This window comes from Pelodiscus sinensis, chromosome 1 (assembly GCF_052426305.1).
Source record: "Pelodiscus sinensis isolate ZL-2025 chromosome 1, ASM5242630v1, whole genome shotgun sequence".
Lineage (NCBI taxonomy): Eukaryota > Metazoa > Chordata > Testudines > Trionychidae > Pelodiscus > Pelodiscus sinensis.
In genome coordinates, this window is record NC_143052.1 from 346233786 (window position 1) to 346254163 (window position 20378).

At 43.8% G+C, this 20378-nt stretch overlaps 1 protein-coding gene across 3 annotated transcripts in view; it reads right to left on the minus strand.

Annotated features, from left to right (window-relative positions):
- The window catches only part of SLCO2B1 (solute carrier organic anion transporter family member 2B1), a 171784-nt gene that overhangs the window by 106363 nt on the left and 45043 nt on the right, over window positions 1–20378 (minus strand). The window contains exon 1 of one of the 3 annotated variants that reach the window (XM_006127506.5): window positions 16656–16810. The exons of the other annotated variants lie outside the window; for them this stretch is intronic. The gene's annotated coding sequence lies outside the window, so the exon portion shown is untranslated. Of the gene's footprint in view, window positions 1–16655; window positions 16811–20378 lie in introns of those variants that run through there. 3 annotated transcript variants of the gene reach the window in all.

Genomic DNA, 20378 nt, shown 5'->3' on the forward strand with positions numbered 1-20378 from the left:
GTAATGTTGATAAATGTAAAGTAATGCACATTGGGGAAAAAAAATCCCACCTATACATACAATATGATGGGGACTAATTTAGCTATCGCTACTCAAGAGAGAGATCTCGAAGGCATTGTGGATAGTTCTTTGAAAACATCCACTTCGTGTGCAACAGCAGTCAAAAAGCAAATAGAATTTAAAAAGGGACTGAGAATTAGACAGAAAATATCTTAATGCCTCTATATAAAACCATAGTACGCCCACGTGTTGAATACTGTGTACAGATGTGGTCGCCTCATCTCAAAAAGGATATATTGGTATTGGCAAAGGTTCAGAAAAAGTCAACAAAATGATAAGGGGTTTGAAATGGGTCCCATATGAGGAGAGATTTAAAAAAATGTGGACTTTTCAGCTTCTGTTTGTCTGGAAATGGGTGACAGGAAAGGGATCAGGTGAGGATTACCTGTTGTGTTCCCTCCCTTTGGGGCATCTGGCATTGATCACTGTTGGCAGACATGATAACTGGGCTAGATGGAGCTTTGAGCTTTGATCAGTGTGGATGTTCTTACGTTCTTATTTCAAAATTAGTGTTATTCCTTGTGAAAAGCAGGAGTTATTTCAAAATAACCAGCCCATTATTTTGAAGTAGTGTGGACGTTCCACTTGTTATTTGGAAATAATGGGAGTTATTTCAAAATAACTGCCTAATGTAGACCAGGGCTAAGGTGCTGCATGACCGATCGTTATTTTTAAAGTTACAGACTAACACGGTAACCCCTCTGAGATTTTTGTCACACCAGAACTGTGTATATAAGCCTAAAACACTCCACCAGTTTATCATAACCCCTCTGTGGGGGTGGGTGGGCTTTCTGTACAAAAGCATTGTCCTTCATTTTGTACCCCTTCTCCTTACAAATAGATCTGAATGTACAAAAGCATCAATTTATGTTAATGGGGTTTCCAGGTGAGGAAAGAGGGAATTTCTTCTTTCCTGAAATAGAGGCAGCTCTTGTTGATAGGGGAAAGGGAACAAAGAAGAGACTGAAGGAAAGAGATGATGAAGGATGGAATCATGTGTCTAGGCGACCCTTTCCAAAGTTTGAATAATGGAGAAGAGGGGAGGGAAAGAAAAGTAGGGGGGGGTCCTTTTTTTCTTGCTCTGGGTGGGACTCGGTGCCTCTTTAGCTGCTTTTCTGGTCAGAGCTGGAGGGGTCAGCAACCTGCAGTTCCCTCTATCCCAGTGGAGGCCTGTGTTCCCAGAACTGTGTTCCTGACCCCCAACTGCACAACAGTGTGTTTCCCCTCCCCACACGGCTGTACTGTCCCTCTTGCCACTAAGGGAGGAGATGTAAAATAAACACACCGGTTAAGAAGTGGAATAGTTTCCTTTAATTGAAATGTGAAAGCCAACAAACATTGGGCCTAATTCATTTCCACTGCAGCACAATGGATACAATACTAGACTAGGAGCTCTAGGCTCTCTTCCTGGTTCTGCCACTGCCCTCCTCAGTGATCCTGGGCAAATCCCTGAGTTTCTGTGCCTCAGTTTCTCCAGTGTAAAGTGAGGGTAACGGTACTCACCTTCTGTGTAAATGTTTGGAGATCCCCAGATGAAAAGCATTATATAAGAGCTAGGTGTAAATTGCACAGGGATGGATTGGGCCCACTATGCCACGTTCTTTCATTGGAAGAAACACCGGGACGAATTTCAAACGAAGGGTGTTTATTGCTTTACTACATGCTTGCATTCTAGAGCAAGCTCTGGACTATAGAGGCACCTCATCATAGGTAATAAACAAAATACCTGGATGGGGGAGCTTGGATCAGCATTCAAGCTGCACTCTCAGTCAGTACCTAACCTGGCCTGGGGAAGCTAAAGATCCAACCAGCTTACCAAATTCCCTGATGAGTGCTAGTCACATGCCATCTAAAGCACACTGTGCATATGCTAAGAAGACCAAAATAACAGCGCTTCTAAAATATACAGTCTGACCTATCTAATCTCCTCTCTGGGACAGTCCAACTGAATGCTCACAATTCACCAAGCCAGTCTCCACTGCTTAGAAATTAGTTTGACTCGATTGTAAAACTGCACGTTGTACACAGCCATTAATTCAGTGTTATATACTGGACCAGGATCTGTTATAAACCCAGAGGAGCCAAAGACTCTTTTGTCATTTTCAAGAATACCTACTAGGACCATCAAAGGTTTCAATGCCAAACAGAGTTACCCATGCTGTAGGGTAGTCCCATGACAATACAATTCTGCAAGGTCTTTTGCAGGATCCAGTAGCTCACTGGAAATAGCCCTGTCTGTGTAGGAAGTGGTTCTTATGCACTCTGCATCAATACAATTCAGATTTGCACTCAGGGTTCTGGGGGAGAGGTCAAAGATCACATTCCAAATGAAGAGGCTTTGCAGTTACAGTGTCGTATGGAGGATTCTTTATGAGGATCCTAATGTGATTTACAAACACTCAGCAAGTAAGCTTTGCCATTCCCTGTGAAAAGCTCACCTGCCTTAATCAGCTTAAAGGGAGTAATTAGGTATGTTTCTACAATTGGACATGTTTGTACACTGTTTAATTAGCTTAGCCTGATCAGGGCTGTTAATATAGGAGACTATTGGGGGAATCCTTCCCTGGCAGATTCTGTTGAACATACCTGACACCTGGTGCACTAAAAAGACAAACCCTTTATAGTCTCTGATCGAGACGATTCAGCAGTATTTTCCAGACAGGGGTAGATGAGATCTGTTAGAAACAGGAAAACTTCCCCAGCCCTCCCAAGAGTTTCATAGTAGAATTTTTACAATGGGCTCAAGAGTTTCCCTAGTAGCCCTATTCAGATGACGACTAATTACATGTTTTTTCCCCTTTCTGCACTTTAGTCTATACCTGGGGCTCATTGTGCTGCAGATGGGTGTGTTTTTATGAAGTGGGTGCTATTTTTCAGTGGCCCAAAAGTGCTACAATAGCTGCGTAAGACAAGAAAAAGCTCAGACTAGGAGTGCTTTCCCTTTCTCCTTCTGAGATGCTGACTATAGTAGTGCAACAGTTTTCAGCCTTTGTTTTATAACCATTATAAAACATGGATTATCTGTAACGGTTCTACTTTGGGTGGAGATCCCATGGCAGTGCACCAGCTGGCATTGAGCTGGGTCCGTACAAGATGGGAGAACTCTGAGCAACCTGCAGGTGCTGCAGCACATGGTTTTGGTAATTCGGTATGTGGCCTTCTTAATTCTGAACTGTTTTCCTATGGTATCAATAGGCACTGTATTTGCAGGGGTTCTGTCTTTCCCATGAGAAGTCACATTGGGGTCCTGATCACTCACTGTTGTTCAAGATAGTAGAGCACTTTTTACAAGCATAGTTGGGAGAGTGTTCTGCTTCACTAAAATCATCCCCTCGATTTTAATTTTAATACACAATAGAATTAGGCTATGTCTGCACAATCCCTTATATTGGTGAACATATGTCTCTGAATGGTGTGAATATTACACACACACACACACACCCAAGTGCCAGCCTACATGCCGATGTGCACAAAGCTGCATCGGTAGAACTTCTGTTGCCGACATCACTATTCCCACTCGTTGGAGGTGGATTAATTATGTCAATAGGAGAGCTCTTGCCCATGAGCATAGAGGGTACATCTACACAGCAGCATTATTTTGGAATAACTGACATTATTCCAAAATAACAAAGAGTGTTTCTACACTGCAAGCCATTGTTTTGAAATAATGCCGAGCTAGAGGACTTCTTAATCTGACTCCTGTGTCACTCATTTCACAAGGAGTAAGGGAAGTCGAAGGAAGAGTATCCTTCCTTCGACTTCCTGCTGTGTAGACAGTGTCAAAAGCCGAGTTAAGCTATTTCAACTTAAGCTACGCTTGACATAGCTCAAATTGCGTAGCTTAATTCGACTTCTGCCCTGCTGTGCAGATGTGCCCAGGGTGTCTACCCAAGAGATCTTACAGGACCAGTTGCACTAACGCAGCTCCACTGCTCTAAGCTTTCTAGTGTAAACCTAGCCTTACTCTTCTCTTCCTGTCCTAACTTGTTGTGAAGTGTAAATTTTTGCTGTTATCCAGCTCCAGTGGCCCGCCCAAGGAGGCTGCATCTCTGCAATGGATTAGATGAGCCCTAGCTACACAGCTGACACATCGCAATAAGACTACAAATCAATGGAAAGTGTTAACATTATTTCCCAAAGGCTTAACAACTGCATGATCTTTCTTGGCTGGTATTGAAGGGTTTCAGTTTTAATCATTATACACATCTCCTGTCCACAGAATTATTATCTTATTCTAGCAGCTATTTCCAGCATTGCGTGTTCTACTCCCAGCTGTAATCGTGAAGCTTTCGATATGGGTCATTGTCCTCCTCCTCCTCTCTGCCCCCTTCCCCAAATAAGATCAGACACTATTTCATTTCCCTACTGATTTTCTACAAAGAGAAAATCAATGGAAAAACTGCAGCCCTGGGCAGTATTTCAAGGGCTGCAGGCAAAGGTGGCCAATCAATAATTTTATATAGCATCATTGACCGTGGTACAAAGATCTTTGTAATGCAGCATTGCTCCTAGCGAAGCAGAAAACTGTTTACTTATATGCTTGAAGTACATTTTTAAGCTCTCAAAGGAAAAGTGCTGCTCCCATAAAACTTGCCGGGACTTTCCACATCTGACTCGGGTTAAGAGAGTACAATCAGATGCAAGGGCAGCCAGATTTCAGTGCACACAATCGCAGTCAAAGCTTCATACCAATATTGACACTGCAGGGGGCTCCGGCAAAGGTCCCATTTGTTTAAGGTTTAAGAGTCGTAGATATAAAGCACTGAGACAAGCACCCAGTCTGTATGCTTCCTAGAAGGTGCAGTGTTGAAGTGAGCCAAGCCATGGGGAGATGTGGGAACAGTCCAACTGCTAGTCAAGACACTGAAGGTTTGCTCATCCTCCTCTGCCAACAGCATATTATGCACATGGACTTCTCTCACTAGTTTTAGGATTTTAGTGGCACTGAGGTAGCAGCTGAAAACTATAATCACAGCAATGGACACCAGTTGAGAATTTATCCCATTAGCTTTGGGGATGAGGACTTCTCCCAGGTGCTATTTTCTCCTCTTTATTTCTCTATCCTCAGGAGCCCTGAGCCTCAGTAACACGTTCTTTTAGCCGGGGAGAGCTGAATGTGGTTCCCTCACAAGTGTGGCCAAGAAGATCCTTGAGTATACAATGCACGTGTTGCTTGGGAACAGTACTCCAAACCTTTTGAGGTGGGCAAGGCACTGAGCCTAGAATTCGACCGAAGATTTCACACAAGGCCAGTCTGCTCCAGTTATTGTTAAATTGCAAAATCTTAGTGATGTAAAGTCTGACTACCAGGGATTTGAATGTTTTCCTTGCCTAACGCTCTGAAATGTTGCACTTGGGAGGAATCCTTGAAGCTCACCCTGAAGAACCACACAACAAAGGTACCGTTGGGAACAATTCTCCAGTGGTAGTATGATAAATTACCTGGGTTTTTTCCATCTCTATCTTCTAATATACAAGTCTTGATCCAAAAGCACCATAATCATTAATATCAATCATACAATAACAGTGAAAGACTGATTAGAAATGTGTTCAGGTCTCCCAATTAATGGTGTGGCCTTTCAAGAACATAAATCTTTAATAATACAGTACTTTTATTAGTAGCAGCATGGCTCTTATTAGCTAAGAACTGGAAAAAGGAAACCCTTCTGTTAGTCCTTGAGTTTAGTGGAGCCTGGATAAATGGAGAAATGAATGGAGCAAATTAAATTCAGCAAGGGACACACGCATCTTCAAATATCTACTTAGCTTTGCTTTCTTTTACTAAATTTCCAGATAATCTATAATTTGCTTGCTATAAATATGGAATATTTAAATTTGTGTATTACATTTAATTTGTGTATTAAATTGAATGTTGAGAGTGGAAAATTTTCAATGATGAGGATAAGCTGCCAATACCAATATAGAAGACATGCAATGCATGACATCCTCTTGCAATAAGAAAGAAAATTGATTTAAACAAATATCCAAAGGCTAGCACCTCAACTTTTTTATTATTTGTAAACCCTTGTGGGAAATAACTTATCTAAAAGAAAGAGGAAAGTGTTCACTGCTGTTGACTTGTGTTGTCAATAAATATGGGCCTAAAATAATACTCTGGGGTCAGGCAATTTAGAACCCATTTCACATTTAACAATTGACCTTCATTTTTATGTGCCATCATACACCTTCAGCACCTTTTGATTTTCTTTGGTGGTCTCCTGTCCAAATACTATTGGCTCATACTAGGTTAGTTAGGGAGATTTAACTAGGTCAGAGCCTGATGTGATTTGAATGCAACAGTAATGCCAATTTAAAATGATTTGGTTGTGTTTAAGGCAATTATATATCAAAAATATACACATATCTTCCCAGGGTGCCCTCCCATCTGCTACCCACTGTGCCTATTAGGTCTGCCTGCCCTGCCAAACTTTTCCTTACTTCTAATCCTAGCAGCTGATTGGCTGTGCAATTATTTCTTTGTGTTGAGATTAAAGTACCACACAGTTCCTAACCCCAAGAAGAGAAGGAAATATGTGGCAAAAGCCATTGACTGAGTGTCACTATATTATACTAGAAACATATATTTATGTCCAAATCAATGTAAATCACTAGTTTTCAAACACAATATTAAGTTAGGGCACATCTACACTACACAGTTAACTCAACCTACTGCAGTAATGACATCACTTGTTCTTACTGCACTTTGCTCCTGGTGTCCATGGATTGCATCCTCACCAGGAGTGTTTGCACCACTTGAACTGTCAGTGTGGTGCATAGTGGGACAGCTTCTGAAAGCCAGCAACAGTCAATGTAAGCAACAGTGTCTACACTGCCACTGCATTGACCTAACTACATTGACATCGACTCTGTGTCCCTTCAGGTAGATGAAGGCTGCCATTGATCACTAGCCATTGAGTCCAACGATCTAGCCAGCTTTCTATCCATCTTGTAATCCATTCACCCAAGCTGTACTTCTTTAACTTGCTGGCAAGAATACTGTGTGAAACCGTATCAAAAACTTTGCTAAAGCTAAAGTCAAGGTATATCTGTCACCTCCCCCCTATCTACAGAGCCAGCTATCTCATCATAGAAGCCATCAGGTTGGTCCGGCATGACTTAATTTTGGTGAATCCATGCTGACTGTTCCTGATCCCCTTCCTCTCTTCCAAATGCTTCAGAATGGATTCCTTGAGGATCCCCTCCATGATTTCTCTGGGAACTGAGATGAGGCTGGCCAGACTGTAGCACCCCAGAGTTTCTTTTTTCCTATTTTTAAAGATGGGCACTGCATTTGTCTTTCTCCAGTCATCTGGGGCAACTCCTGATCACCATGGCTGTGTCTAGACAGCATCCCTTTTCCATAAAAGGGATGCAGATTAGACACATCGCAATTGCAAATGAAGCGGGGATTTAAATCTCTCCCGCTTCATTTGCTTGAACGTGGCTGCCGCTAAGGGATCTTTCAGAAAAGGCTTTATTTTCTGAAAGATCCCAGTCTAGACTGGCGCTTTTTTCTGGCAAAGCCCCGAGCCAGAAAAAAGCGGCAGCCATGCTCATGCAAATGAAGCGGGGGAGATTTAAATCCCTGCTTCATTTGCAATTGCGATGTGTCTAATCTGCATCCCTTTTACGGAAAAGGGATGCAGTCTAGACACAGCCCATGAGTTTTCTACAATAATGGCCAAAGGCTCTGAAATCACATCAGCCAACTCCCTCAGCAGACTTGGATACATTGCACCCAGTGCCATGGACAAAGGGCACCTCCACTAGAGGTGTGTAAATTCTCACGAGCACTAGTGTTACAGGGTAATGGGCTCATGTGAACCCTGCTTTCAAATAGTACTACATTAAGGGTTACTAGCAACTTTTTAGTGTACACCAGTAGGGGCCAGACTGGCCAGCTATCCATGTAAAGAAACTTGTAGAAGAGGAAATAGCTTAGGTTTTGTAACTAGTACCTAGTATAGAGACCAGCATTCACTTCCTCTTCTTCTTCGCATGATATTCTTATTGATAAACTAGGCAAATCTAACTTAGATAGGGCCACGATAAGGAGGGTGCATAATTGGCTGGATAACCGTAGTCAGAGAGTTGTTGTTAATAGTGCTAAATCCTGCTGGAAAGGAATAACAAGTGGAGTTCCTCAAGGGTCTGTTTTGGGACCCGTACTGTTCAATATCTTCATCAATGATGTAGATATTGGGATAGAGAGTACGCTTATTAAGTTTGCAGATGATACCAAACTGGGTGGGGTTGCAACTTCTTTGGAGGATAGGGACATAATTCAAAATGACCTTAGCAAGTTAGAGAAATGGTCAGAGGTAAACAGGATGAAGTTTAATAAAGAAAAATGCAAAGTGCTCCACTGAGGAAGGAACAATCAGTTCCATACATACAAGATGGGAAGCGACTGTCTAGGAAGGAGCATGGCGGAAAGGGATCTAGGGGTCATAGTGGACCACAAGTTGAATATGAGTCAACAGTGTGACGCTGCTGCAAAAAAAGCAAATATGATTCTAGGTTGTATCAACAGGTGTGTTGTAAGCAAAACTCGTGAAGTCATTCTGCCGCTCTACTCTGCACTAGTTAGGCCTCAGCTGGAGTACTGTGTCCAGTTCTGGGCGCCACATTTCAAGAAAGATGTGGAGAAATTGGAAAGGGTACAGAGAAGAGCGACAAGAATGATTAAAGGTCTAGAGAACATGACCTATGAAGCCAGGCTTCATGAACTGGGCTTGTTTAGTTTGGAAAAAAGAAGATTAAGGGGGGACATGATAGCGGTTTTCAAATATACAAAAGGGTGTCACAAGGAGGAAGGAGAAAATTTGTTCCTCTTGGTTTCTGAGGACAGGACAAGGAGTAATGGGCTTAAAGTGCAGCAGGGGAGGTTTAGATTGGACATTAGGAAAAAAATCCTAACTGTCAGGGTGGTCAAATATTGGAATAAATTGCCAAGGGAGGTGGTGGAATCTCCCTCTCTGGAGATATTTAAGAACAAGTTAGATAGACATCTGTCAGGGATGGTGTAGACAGAGCTTGGTCCTGCCTTGAGGGCAGGGGGCTGGACTCGATGACCTCTCGAGGTCCCTTCCTGTCCTATGATTCTAAGATTCTATGATTCAGGAGAATGCAATATACAGTAATATCCTAAGCACTGGTTTCCTCAGGCAGTATGGATCAGAGCAACATAGCCACAGTAAAGTGCACTGACAGTTCACTTTCAAGGTATTCTGTGGTTGTCACTATACACTTTAGATACTCATCTCTTCATGGGGACTCTAAGGCTGTGTCTAGACTACATGCCTCTGTCGGCAGAGGCATGTAGATTAGACAGATCAGCAAAGGCAAATGAAGCCGCGATTTAAATGATCGCGGCTTCATTTACATTTACATGGCTGCCGCGCTGAGCCGACAAACAGCTGATCAGCTGTTTGTCGGCTCGCCGCTAGTCTGGACGTTCCCCCTGTCGACATCAAAGCCCTTTGTCGGCAGCCCCGTTATTCTTCGTGGAATGAGGTTTAAAGGGGCTGCCGACAAAGTGCTTTGATGTCGACAGGGGGAACGTCCAGACTAGCGGCGAGCCGACAAACAGCTGATCAGCTGTTTGTCGGCTCAGCGTGGCAGCCATGTAAATGTAAATGAAGCCGCGATCATTTAAATCACGGCTTCATTTACCTTTGCTGAACAAACAAATCTACATGCCTCTGCCGACAGAGGCATGTAGTGTAGACGTACCCTAGGGAATAAAACTCCTGATGCAAATACGATTATGTGGGCTACAGGAGAACCACCTATGGTTTAGAATCATAGAACAGTAGAACTAGAAGGGACCTCAAGAGGTCATCAAGTCCAGCCCCTTTGCCTGCACAATAGGACAAGCACCATGTAGATCATCCCTGACAGGGATGTATATAGTATAGGACAATATTGAATGCATGTAGGAGAGGGCAGTGATACCCGCACTTGCTTAGGCCGCTCAACACACTGCAGTTTTGTTTTTATGTCTGTCATACAAACTCAGTCCCCAGAAGCTCATGGAGTTGATACACAAATCATATCCAAAGATACACAATCAAAAATAGCAGAGGGAAGGAAATGAAGAGGTTGCATGCAAGGCAGAAGAGAGATTTTTGTGCTGACACTTGAAATCGTGGCATGTTACATAAACGGAGAAGACGGAGATTGCACAATAACAACCTGTTCAAATAATTTCTCAAGACAATGCTTCCCCACTGTGTGGATTATTCTGCAGCAGACTTGAATACTCCTGCCTTTGTAACTGGGATTCTTTTATAGGATTTTCAGAGTGGAGTGTCTACAGCTTGGCTCTACCAGAGAGATTTGCAAAGTCCCAATGCAGCGTGCCTTGTGCTGACATGCAGCATTCCCGTTGCAGCCTCAGGATATAAAACGCGTGGCCTTTTGCCAGCTGATGTTTGTTCTGAGGTTTAATCCACTTTGATGGCCACTGCTGGTTTAGTGGTTGTCTTCTGTTTTCTTTTTGTAGGAGTCAGAATGCACAGCTACTTCTAGCTGAAGTCAGCCACATGACAGGCGGAAACCAGGCAAACTGCTAATACACTTCACTCCTTGCCTGCAGAAACTCCATTCCAGACATACAGCTCTGTCAATGCCTGTTTCAAGGCCTACGTTCTTCTCAAGTATAGGCTTTCCATCAAGTCCAGATACAGGGCCAACCTCACTTGTGTTATAATTAATTGGCTGCTTCCCAGACGGAGAAAACAGGACTACAAAAGATCATGTGATCCCTTAATGGTCACCTGGGTCTTATAAAAAGGACTGAGAGAGATCAGCCAGGGATGATCCACAAGAAGTGGGAGGGCTCATGTGGAAGTCTCTGAGCCAGGTTCTGCAACAGGCTGGCTACTCCAGGGGGAACCAGCCTGTGGAACGAGTCCTCTACACTAGATCAGTGAGGTCCTCTTTAAGGCAGCCTAGCAACCAGGACTAGGAACTGGGAGTAGGAACCAGGCCCAGAAGGCAGGCTGCAGAAAATCCCCGAAGAACAAAGGGACACTTTGGGATTTTTTGTTGGACTTTTGCTGCCCCAGAAAGGGTTGGATTTGTCACTTGCTTGTAAGGGCTGAGCCATAACTCCAGCACAGACCGGTGGCTGGAGATCTGAGGAGACCAACTTCATGGATGGAATCGGAGGAGGGGAATGCCAGCTGCATCCTGCTGTGTTATAGGGTAGCCACATTCAATAACAGCCACCAAACAAATTATTTCAGTAGCAACCGTAAGGCAGCATTTGGACCCATGCCCCCAAGGATGAGCAATTAGTGCAGTAACTCTGCATTCCTCGCTCATACCTTTAATTCTTAAGCAAGGACTCAGAGAGTCCCTCTGCCTGCCTTACTGTGTTTACCATTCTGCTCCAAAAATGCCCTGCTGTGCCCAGCCAAAGCCCTGTCCTAGCACTCTGCTAAAGGAGGAGGCAACAAACAGGTTTTAATTAATATCGGAACTGTATGTGCTCCTGGGCTGAAGGAACTCACGGGCATGGCACAGGGTGGAAGTCAATATGCCTTTGATTCAAACCCACTCCTCCTACTAATTTGGATTTTTGAGTGTGGGTGCATCTAGGGTTTGTAGTTTCCAAAACCCCCTTGGGTTAAAGGAGAATCTTTGTTAGCTGTAATAAGTCTAGGTTTTGTAGCAGGGTGGGCAATAATTTCTATTGGAGAGCCATGCCAAGATTTTGGTAACAAGGGCCACACTTTTCTATGGGGCAGGTGTGGGGTCCAGAACAGGGGCTGGGTGCAGAAGACAGCTCAAAGTACGGGACTGGGGTGCAGGAGAGGGTGTGAGGTCTGAGAGAGTTTGGGTGAAGGAGTAGGCTGTGACCTGGGGCACGATATTGGGGTGCAGAGTCTGGGAGGGAGTATGGGTGCAGGAAAGGATTCTGACCTGAGGGAGAGGTGTAGGGTTGGGGAGGGAGTATGGGTGGAGGAGAAGAGTTTGGCCTCAGGTAGAGGTGAAGGAGGGGGTGCAGGGCCTAGGAGGGCATTGTGATCTGGTGGAGGGAGGGTGCAGAGGGTTTTGGTAGTGACCCGGGCCAGAGGGTGTAGTAACCTCGAGCAGGGAGTTGGGATATAGGAGGGCATAGGGTGCCAGATGCAGGCTGTGGCCAGGAGGCACTTACTTAGGCGGCTCCCAGCCAGCAGTCCAGAGGTACCCTCAGGCAGGCTCCCTGCCTGCTGCAGTCCCAGGCTGCTCAAAGCGGCTGGTTGCTCCATATGGCTCCCTGCGCTGCGTACCAGGGGCATGGAACTTGCACACTACCCCCGCCACTAGCACAATCATTGCAGGAGCTGTCATGATTGTGCTGGGGGCAACGGGGGAGTGGGTAGCATGTGAAGTCTTCTCCTGCCCCGGTACATAGCACAAAGGGGAACATGGAGCAGCCTGGAACTGCAGCAGGCAGGGAGCTTCTTGAGGGTCTCGGTGGGGCAGACTGTGGGCTGGATCCAAAGGCTCGGTGGGCCAGAACAAACCTGAGGGCCGTATCTTGCCCACCCCTGCGTTATAGTGTCTCTAGTTTGCTGCTACTGGAAGACAACAGACACACAAAATCTTTTATCAATTCTGATTCTATCCAACTGAGGGCAAATGCCCACACACATACCTGCCTGCATATTAGGAGTCTGAGAGAAGCAAAACCTGGCTTGGGGACAATTCTAAGAAATACAAGTTATTTCTTGTGAGGAGTGTGGCAGGCACTTACAGCCATGCAAAATAGCCAGTGGAGGAGCTGGTGCCATCCCGCACCATATAAATTTTAGCTCAGCGATTAAAGTATTCACCTGGGATGTAGAAGGTCAGATTCAGTTCCCCTCTGTGCCTGAGGTGGAGAGAATTTGAATAGGGCTTCCCACTCCTCTCAAAGTGGGATAGTCTGGTGGGAGTGTCCCTCGGTCTCACCTGCAGAAATTGGTCTACTCTGCATAAATAGAGTCATTGGTCAGAGAGAGACAATGGCTAGGGGACCCAATTGATAGGTAGGAGACCCAGGATCCAGTCCCTCTTCTCCAAAGATTCTTTAATCACCCTCAGGAATAGGTGACATCGAAGAGGTTGTTTTGTGGGTTGCAGTGATGCCTAAAACTGGGAAGGAGGCACCTATGTAACTTGCCGTAAGCCACGCAGGCTGGCTGTGGAAGGCAAGGAATTATGAGGGTCACCATTCCTCTCACTTGAAGATAGTAAATAAAAATGGAACTGAGGCGAATGTAAAGTGTTTTCAATTAATGCTGCAGTACAGAATGCTCAATGGATCAAATGTGGCCTAGTGGGGCAGTGACTGAAAGACATTATCAGTTAATGGCTGCTCCGTGGCCTTTCTGAAAAGAATTGGATGACTTAGCTCTGTCCCTAGTCGACTGACCTCACCTCATAAAAACCATGATCACAACTGACATAATTGTTTTCTTCATCCTGAAAGGAAATTTCAGCTGAAATGTTGATGTGGAAAACAAAAATATTGAAAGTGCTCTCAATTACTGGTAACAAAGGAGAATAGACCAGGAGATAAAATTTTGTGTATCTGGATTTAAACCAATCTCTAACCTTTAATGATTTGAGGAGATCTTCATGAGGAGCCGATTATCCCACATCTGCCAACTGTGAGTGTTACACTTGGTACCCCCATATTTACCATGATAATAAGAGTATGACATGCTTTCTATAACACAGGCCATGTGAGAGATCATTCTAAGAGCCTTGATCTGCTGAATATTAATACCCTGGTGGGTTGTATTTGCTATCACTGTCAGTGGAGTTATGAAGTTTTGCTGTGTGTGTGTTACTGACATATGTTGTGAGGTTAGAAACACTCACAGCCAGCCTTACAAATGCAATAGTGGAGGCACCACATGTGCTAATGGCCCATTAAAGAGAATATACATTCACAAGGGCTGTCCCAGGAACCTATACAATGGATGCTTTTTAGAGATAATGCATAGTAAACAATTCAATGGATGTTTCCAGCAAGCTGGAAGAAACTGTAAAAAAGAGCAAGTGACATCATCACTTGGCATCCCTTCCCCCAGCAATTCAACATCTGGAAGCCTGTTGGGAGGACCAAACATTTGGAATGGAAAGGACAATCCCAGCTTGGTTATAAAGGAACTATACTGTGAGGGAGAGACCCTGCTTGATTCAAATACACTCTAGTTCATGGAACACAGATAGTGATTTTACTTTTATTTTTTAGGTAACCAACTTTGATCTGTACTTATTACTTATAGTCACTTAAAATCTCTCTCTCTCTTAATAAATCTGTTTTATATCTTACCTTAAACAGTAGGTTTTGGTTGACGTGGTTAGGAAATCTGCTCAAGAATAAGAGCTGCACTGATTTGGCCTCAGCTGGAATATTGTGTCCAGTTCTGGACAGCACGTTTCAGGAAAGATGTGGAGAAATTGGAGACGGTCCAGAGAAGAAAATTATTAAAAGTCTAGAAAACATGAGCTATGGGGGAAGACTGAAGAATCTGGTTTGTTTAGTTTGGAAAAGAAGACTGGGAGGGGACAGGATAGCAGCTTTTAAGTATCTAAAACGGTGTTACAAGGAGGAGGGAGAAAAAATGTTCTCCTTGACCTCTGATGATAGGACAAGAAGCAATGGGCTTTTAAATTGTAGCAAGGGAGATTTAGGTTGGACACTGCAAAAAACTTCCTAGCTGGCAGGGTGGTTGAATACTGGAATAAATTGCCTAGGGAGGTTGTGGAATCTCCATCACTGGAGATATTTAAGAGCAGGTTAGATAGACATCTATCAGAGATGATCTAGACAGTGCTTGGTCCTGCCGTGAGGGCAGGGGACTGGATTTGATGACCTCTCAAGGTCCCGTCCTGTTCTAGTAGACTCATAGAACATGTCCCCTCCACACTGAGGGTGAGGCAGACTGGGTTATAAACTTCCACTGGTCAGGCTTCTCACCAGGGCAGGATGGTCAAAGCCTGGGGTTCTAGGCTAGGCAGATGGGTGAAGTGGCTGCAGTGTCTCTATTGTTAGTTCACAAGTGGCAAGAAGATGCATTCATGTACCTGAGCTAGGTGTGTCCCCACCAGGGGATGTCTGTGTACATGCAGGATCTGGAGAGATTTGCAGCTTGTCACAGCATCAGAGTGTGAGAGGGAGCCCAGAGGGAACCTGTCATGATGTGGTTCTTACTTGCCTTTAGGAGCATTGAAGTGCTGCCAGAGAGTGGGTACCAAACTCCGTAGCTGGAGCTCGGTCTGAACCAGCGTGACGATTCCTATGTTTCTATGGCCAAGGACTGGATGAATTGTGGAGAGTGAAGCATTCTCTCATTCCTAGAGTTGATCCAGCTAAGTCAAGGCTGAGAGAGATTGCTGGACCACAGGGGAGTCTGCACTGAAATTGCTGCACTGGGGCTTATTCTGAGAATTCATGACTCCGCTCTCCAAGACTAATAATCCCACCCCATTCACTGACAGGCCGGTCATGCAATGAATAAAAGTGCTGTAACATAGCATGATGTTCACTATGAATGTCTGCAAAGCAGCCACTGGCACTGCTTGCGATATTGTCATCACACCGTCTGTGTAGAGCTGCAACACTGCTAGCTTAATGCTTGATTTTTTTCTATTACTTTAACACCTACCAGCTCCTTGTCACACTCATTCTCCATCTAGCCAAGGAGATCAAACAGCCACATGCTGCTTAATTGACCAGATGAGTCTCTGGTCAGGAATCCAACCAAAGTCCCTCTCATTGCAATACAGAGCACTTTCTCAATGTCCCCAACTGCAACCTAAGGGATACATGTCCAGGAAATGGTTTATAACTCTTTAGACCCTGTACTAAAATAAAACCAGCCTTCCCTGAATTTAACACCTCCTTTTTACATCAAAAGCTAAATATGGGACACTTCCAGCCCACTTAATTAGCCCCATTAGCACCAGTCTTACAATTGACAGGTACTTCTCCCCCCTTCTTTTTCTGTTATAAATTCTGGGTTTACGTTATTCCTCTCCCGCTCATCTGATGAAGTGGGTTTTGCCCACGAAAGCCTGTGATACTATAAATATTTCTGATCCTCTCTAAGGTGCTCCAGGACTATTTTTTTTTAAAGTGACAGACTAGCACAGCTACCCCTCTGAGACTAAAATAAATGCAAGGCATCAGAAAACACAGTCCGGGTTAGTGAAATTTCCAGGAGTGAGGTGATTTTCTTGCATGTATTTGTGGAACATTTCATTCTAGTTCACTAGGTGATTTCACTGCAAGTGGGTTATGACCATGGCTGCAGTGTCAAAATACATCTGTTTTGTTAGAACAAGAGAAATAAACAAGAAGAGAGACCTCCTCACAGAACAGAACATTTGTGCTCACTCTCTCTTTTTGAGCTGCTAGAAATCCAAGTCCTGTATAGTCTAGGAAGTTGTATAAAAGTTACTCACTGGGGAAAACAGTTCAGGCAGCTATAGATTTATAGACACATGAGCTGTGCTGAGATTTGAATCTGGAGGAAAACCTGGAACAAGTTAAGCAACAAGCAGCTCAACAACCTTCTTTCGTACAACAAAGCACTGGGGATACTCACAATTTCTAGGTGCCCCCGGTCAGAGTCTCAAGGTTCTTGTAGCAATCACATTCCTCAGCCAATGTGTTTTCTAACCATGGAACACTTTAGTTTTCAGCTTGGGGTTGGAGGTGTGTGTGTGTGTGTGTGTGTGTGTGTGAGTGTGTGAAGGGGAGGGACTTAGCCTATGATTCTGATCCAAAGTTGCCAAAGGTCTTTTTCTAATCTTCACTTTTGCAATGTCTGTCTGCACTAGGATTTTCTGTTATTTTTGTTGAGCTTTAAGTCTTTCATTTGCACATTTTTGGAACCAAAATTATAGATACTGCCATTCATGTGAATTTGTAGCCAAAAGCCTTTAAAATTGCATAGCTCTTGATTTAAAAATAAATCCTATCAAAACCAGCAATCTTTGCTTTTATTTTATTTTCTGTCTTATTCTGTCTATTGCAAAATTTCTCTTCTCAACCCCTACCCCACATGTACTCCCAGGATCCATCTCATGCTTTGTTTGTCTTATTATTCTAATTTGTTACTTCTGGCTTTCTAAACTGCAGTGTTGGTTATGGATTTGTGATTTAGAACGTTTGTTTATATAACTAATCACTTATAACATTCTGAGATAAGGAAAGAGAAATTAAAGTACAGACAACACCCGCTAACACTGTCAAGGGACAACAGGGATTTCTCTTTTCTAGTTTGTCATTTAAAAAAAATGTTTACGATGTTTGAGTACACACTGATCCTCTGGAATTAGCAGTCTTCTCACTTTTTTTTCTTATATCTCAAGGACACTCCAATGCCATGCTGTATATCATATTTTTCCATGCAGAGATGGCTCCTCTTACAGAGAGAATATACTACTTCCATGCCTCATTTTACCTTCTAAATAAGGAGAGACCCTATTCTAAAAGTTAAAACCTGGGATTCAGGAATTCCGGTCTCTGTTCCCTGCTCTGTCACTGACTTTTTGCTTGGCCTTGGCCAAGTCATTTAACCTCACCTGTAAAATGGAGTTAACACTTCCCAGAGTAATGCAAAGTTTCACTTTCTTAGGAAAGTGCTAGTGAAATGCAGCATATTAATATTGGTCTTAGGTGACAAATTCAGACCTAGTGTGAGTGGGAATAATACCAATGAAATTAGTGGGACAAGGTCATTCCTTCCATTCAATATAATTACACTTGGTTATGCCAGTGGTGAATTTAGCCCCAAGGAGTTGCACATGCCTACTCCAGGCATAGCTATGACTTTATGCATTTTGGTCCTGAGGCTTAGCTGAGTGGCAGTTTTGGTTCAGATAAGTATCCATATATCTGGGTACTTATCCAAGTCCTTTCTGCTAAACTCAGAGCAAATGCCACCAGACAGTGGCAGTCTGAGCAGTAGCTGATACTGATTTGCCATGTGTGCACTGAGCTAATTAGGTTCCTTGTGTGGGAGGAAAAGAACAGATTCACAGTAGGTGCTGCTTTTTCTGCTTATCTTTTTCCTGATGCACACTTTTTATTTCTGTTTGGAACAATGGGGGCCTAGTTACTTTGGAAGCTACAGATGTAAAATATTGGTTGAGGTTTCGAAATGGGTCAGTCAGAACCATGTTATCATCTCCCCGGGTTTGGTGGGCCACAAATGAACAAGCCCATAGTTTTGATTCTGCAAAATCCAAACCATCCCCATTTCAGTAGTAGTTAGGCTTGCCAGATGCTTTCACCAAAACTCCTGAACATGGCAGGAAAAGAACTGGGTTGAGCAAAAAAACCTCCCAAAAAACCAAAACAAAAAACAAAAAACAGGAGACCAAACTTGTTGGAAAAAACAAACAAATCAGGAGATGAAAGTTGTTGAGCAAAAAAAAACCCCTAAAAACTCGGGAGAACAAAAAAAGGTCAATGCATCTTTAAGAATCCCCCTGTTCCTCACTCCCTTCCCCTCCCCGCCCTCCGCCAACTCCAGATGCAGCAGGAGAACAATGTCCCCGCCGGCCTTCCACCCAAGAAAAACAGAAAATCCCGGACATTTTACATGCCCAATTTTTTCTTTTTTACCAGACAGGGGTCAGAAATAACAGACTGTCTGGGCAAAAACCGGACACCTGGCAACCCTAATAGCAGTGTATTCAAGATGCTTTGTGTCTGACTCCTTGAAGCACACAATAAGGGTTTCTGTGGATGATCTCAGATACTTTCGCAGTGCGATCCCTGAGTTGCCTGTTGTTCTTTCTAGGACATCGAAACCCATGGGCACACTGCTTCAGCCACATGTATTTTGAAGGTGCCCACGGGGTGCATGAGTGGTTGGTTGCCCCATTGCCACTGCTGTACCTGCTGTTGGAATTCATGTCCATGGCCTCCTGAGGAGATTTGTGTGTGTGTGCTTTTTGAACTTAGAAATATCTAATCATGTTAAAATATTCTACACAGAACTGCAATAGTAGAGACAGTGGGAGGAGAGAGGGGAGTGGGCTCTCTCAAATTGTAGGCACATAGATTTTCTGCTGTGATTAGAAATGAGCACCATGCAGAGTTTGGATCTAGATCTAGATTTGGATACAAGTGTGAACTTTCCTAAAGTTTAGGGACATAGTCACAGATAATTTTCCCTCAAATTTTTTTCACCCATGTGCAGAATAAATGTTATGTGCACTGTAGCATATGCAGATGTGCACCACCAGTCAAAACACATGCTGTTGGCTGACAGTGCTGCATGCATTCTGCTCCTCATGTGGGTATCATTTGAATCTTTCTTGTGCGGCAGCTCAACCACTCAGCTTACACACAACACTGGTCAGAAATACTAATCCAGATCCAGCAGTACCCAAACATTACATTGAGGGGAAGTGGGGCTGGATCCACTTCTCTTTGTATTTGGGCTCTTATCTGGCAGCCCATCACCTGACTGCCTGTCTCATTTTGGACCTAATATTAAACACCATTAAACACCTACCATTATATAGCTATCATTCCACTGATTCAAGGACTTTGGTTTCTAAATTCTAGAAAAACAAAGACAGTGAAACACTAGAGGTACATCTAGACTACATGGCTCCATTGACAAAGAAGCGGGGATTTAAATAATCCCCGCTTCATTAAAATAAAAATGGCCACCGCGCTGTGCCAACGATCAGCTGATCAGGCACAGCGCGGCAGTCTAGACACGGCGTGGTTGACAAGGGAAGCCTTTGTCGACTGCTCCAGTTCACGAGGCATACCGGAGCAGTCGACAAAGGCTTCCCTTGTCAACCACGCCACATCTAGACTGCCACGCTGTGCCGGATCAGCTGATTGTCGGCACAGCGCGGTGGCCATTTTTATTTTAATGAAGCGGAAATTATTGAAATCCCCACTTCTTTGACTATGCTGAGTAAACTATTTTACATGGCTCCGTCGACGGAGCCATGTAGTCTAGACTCTACTAAGAGTCCTATATTCTTATTAAGGACAAGGAAACTTGTTTCAGTGTGAAGTTTAAGATGTGGGGGGTTTTTCAATAAAGCCCTAAATGCTTTGGATCATGAGAAGAGGTAGGGTAGCCAGCTAAGTTAAATGTGAAGTTGAGTGAAGTGTCCTATTCTGACGGTAAGCACAATCCTCAAGGAAGGAAGCATACTGAATGCCTGCACTCTGGTGCTTTATTTCTTCACCAATACTGCCACCTAGCGACAAAGGTTCATTTCTGCAGCAATTCATTTCAATGACCTCTGTTCAATAATAGCAGGCCCTGATCTTCAAAAGAGATGTGCAC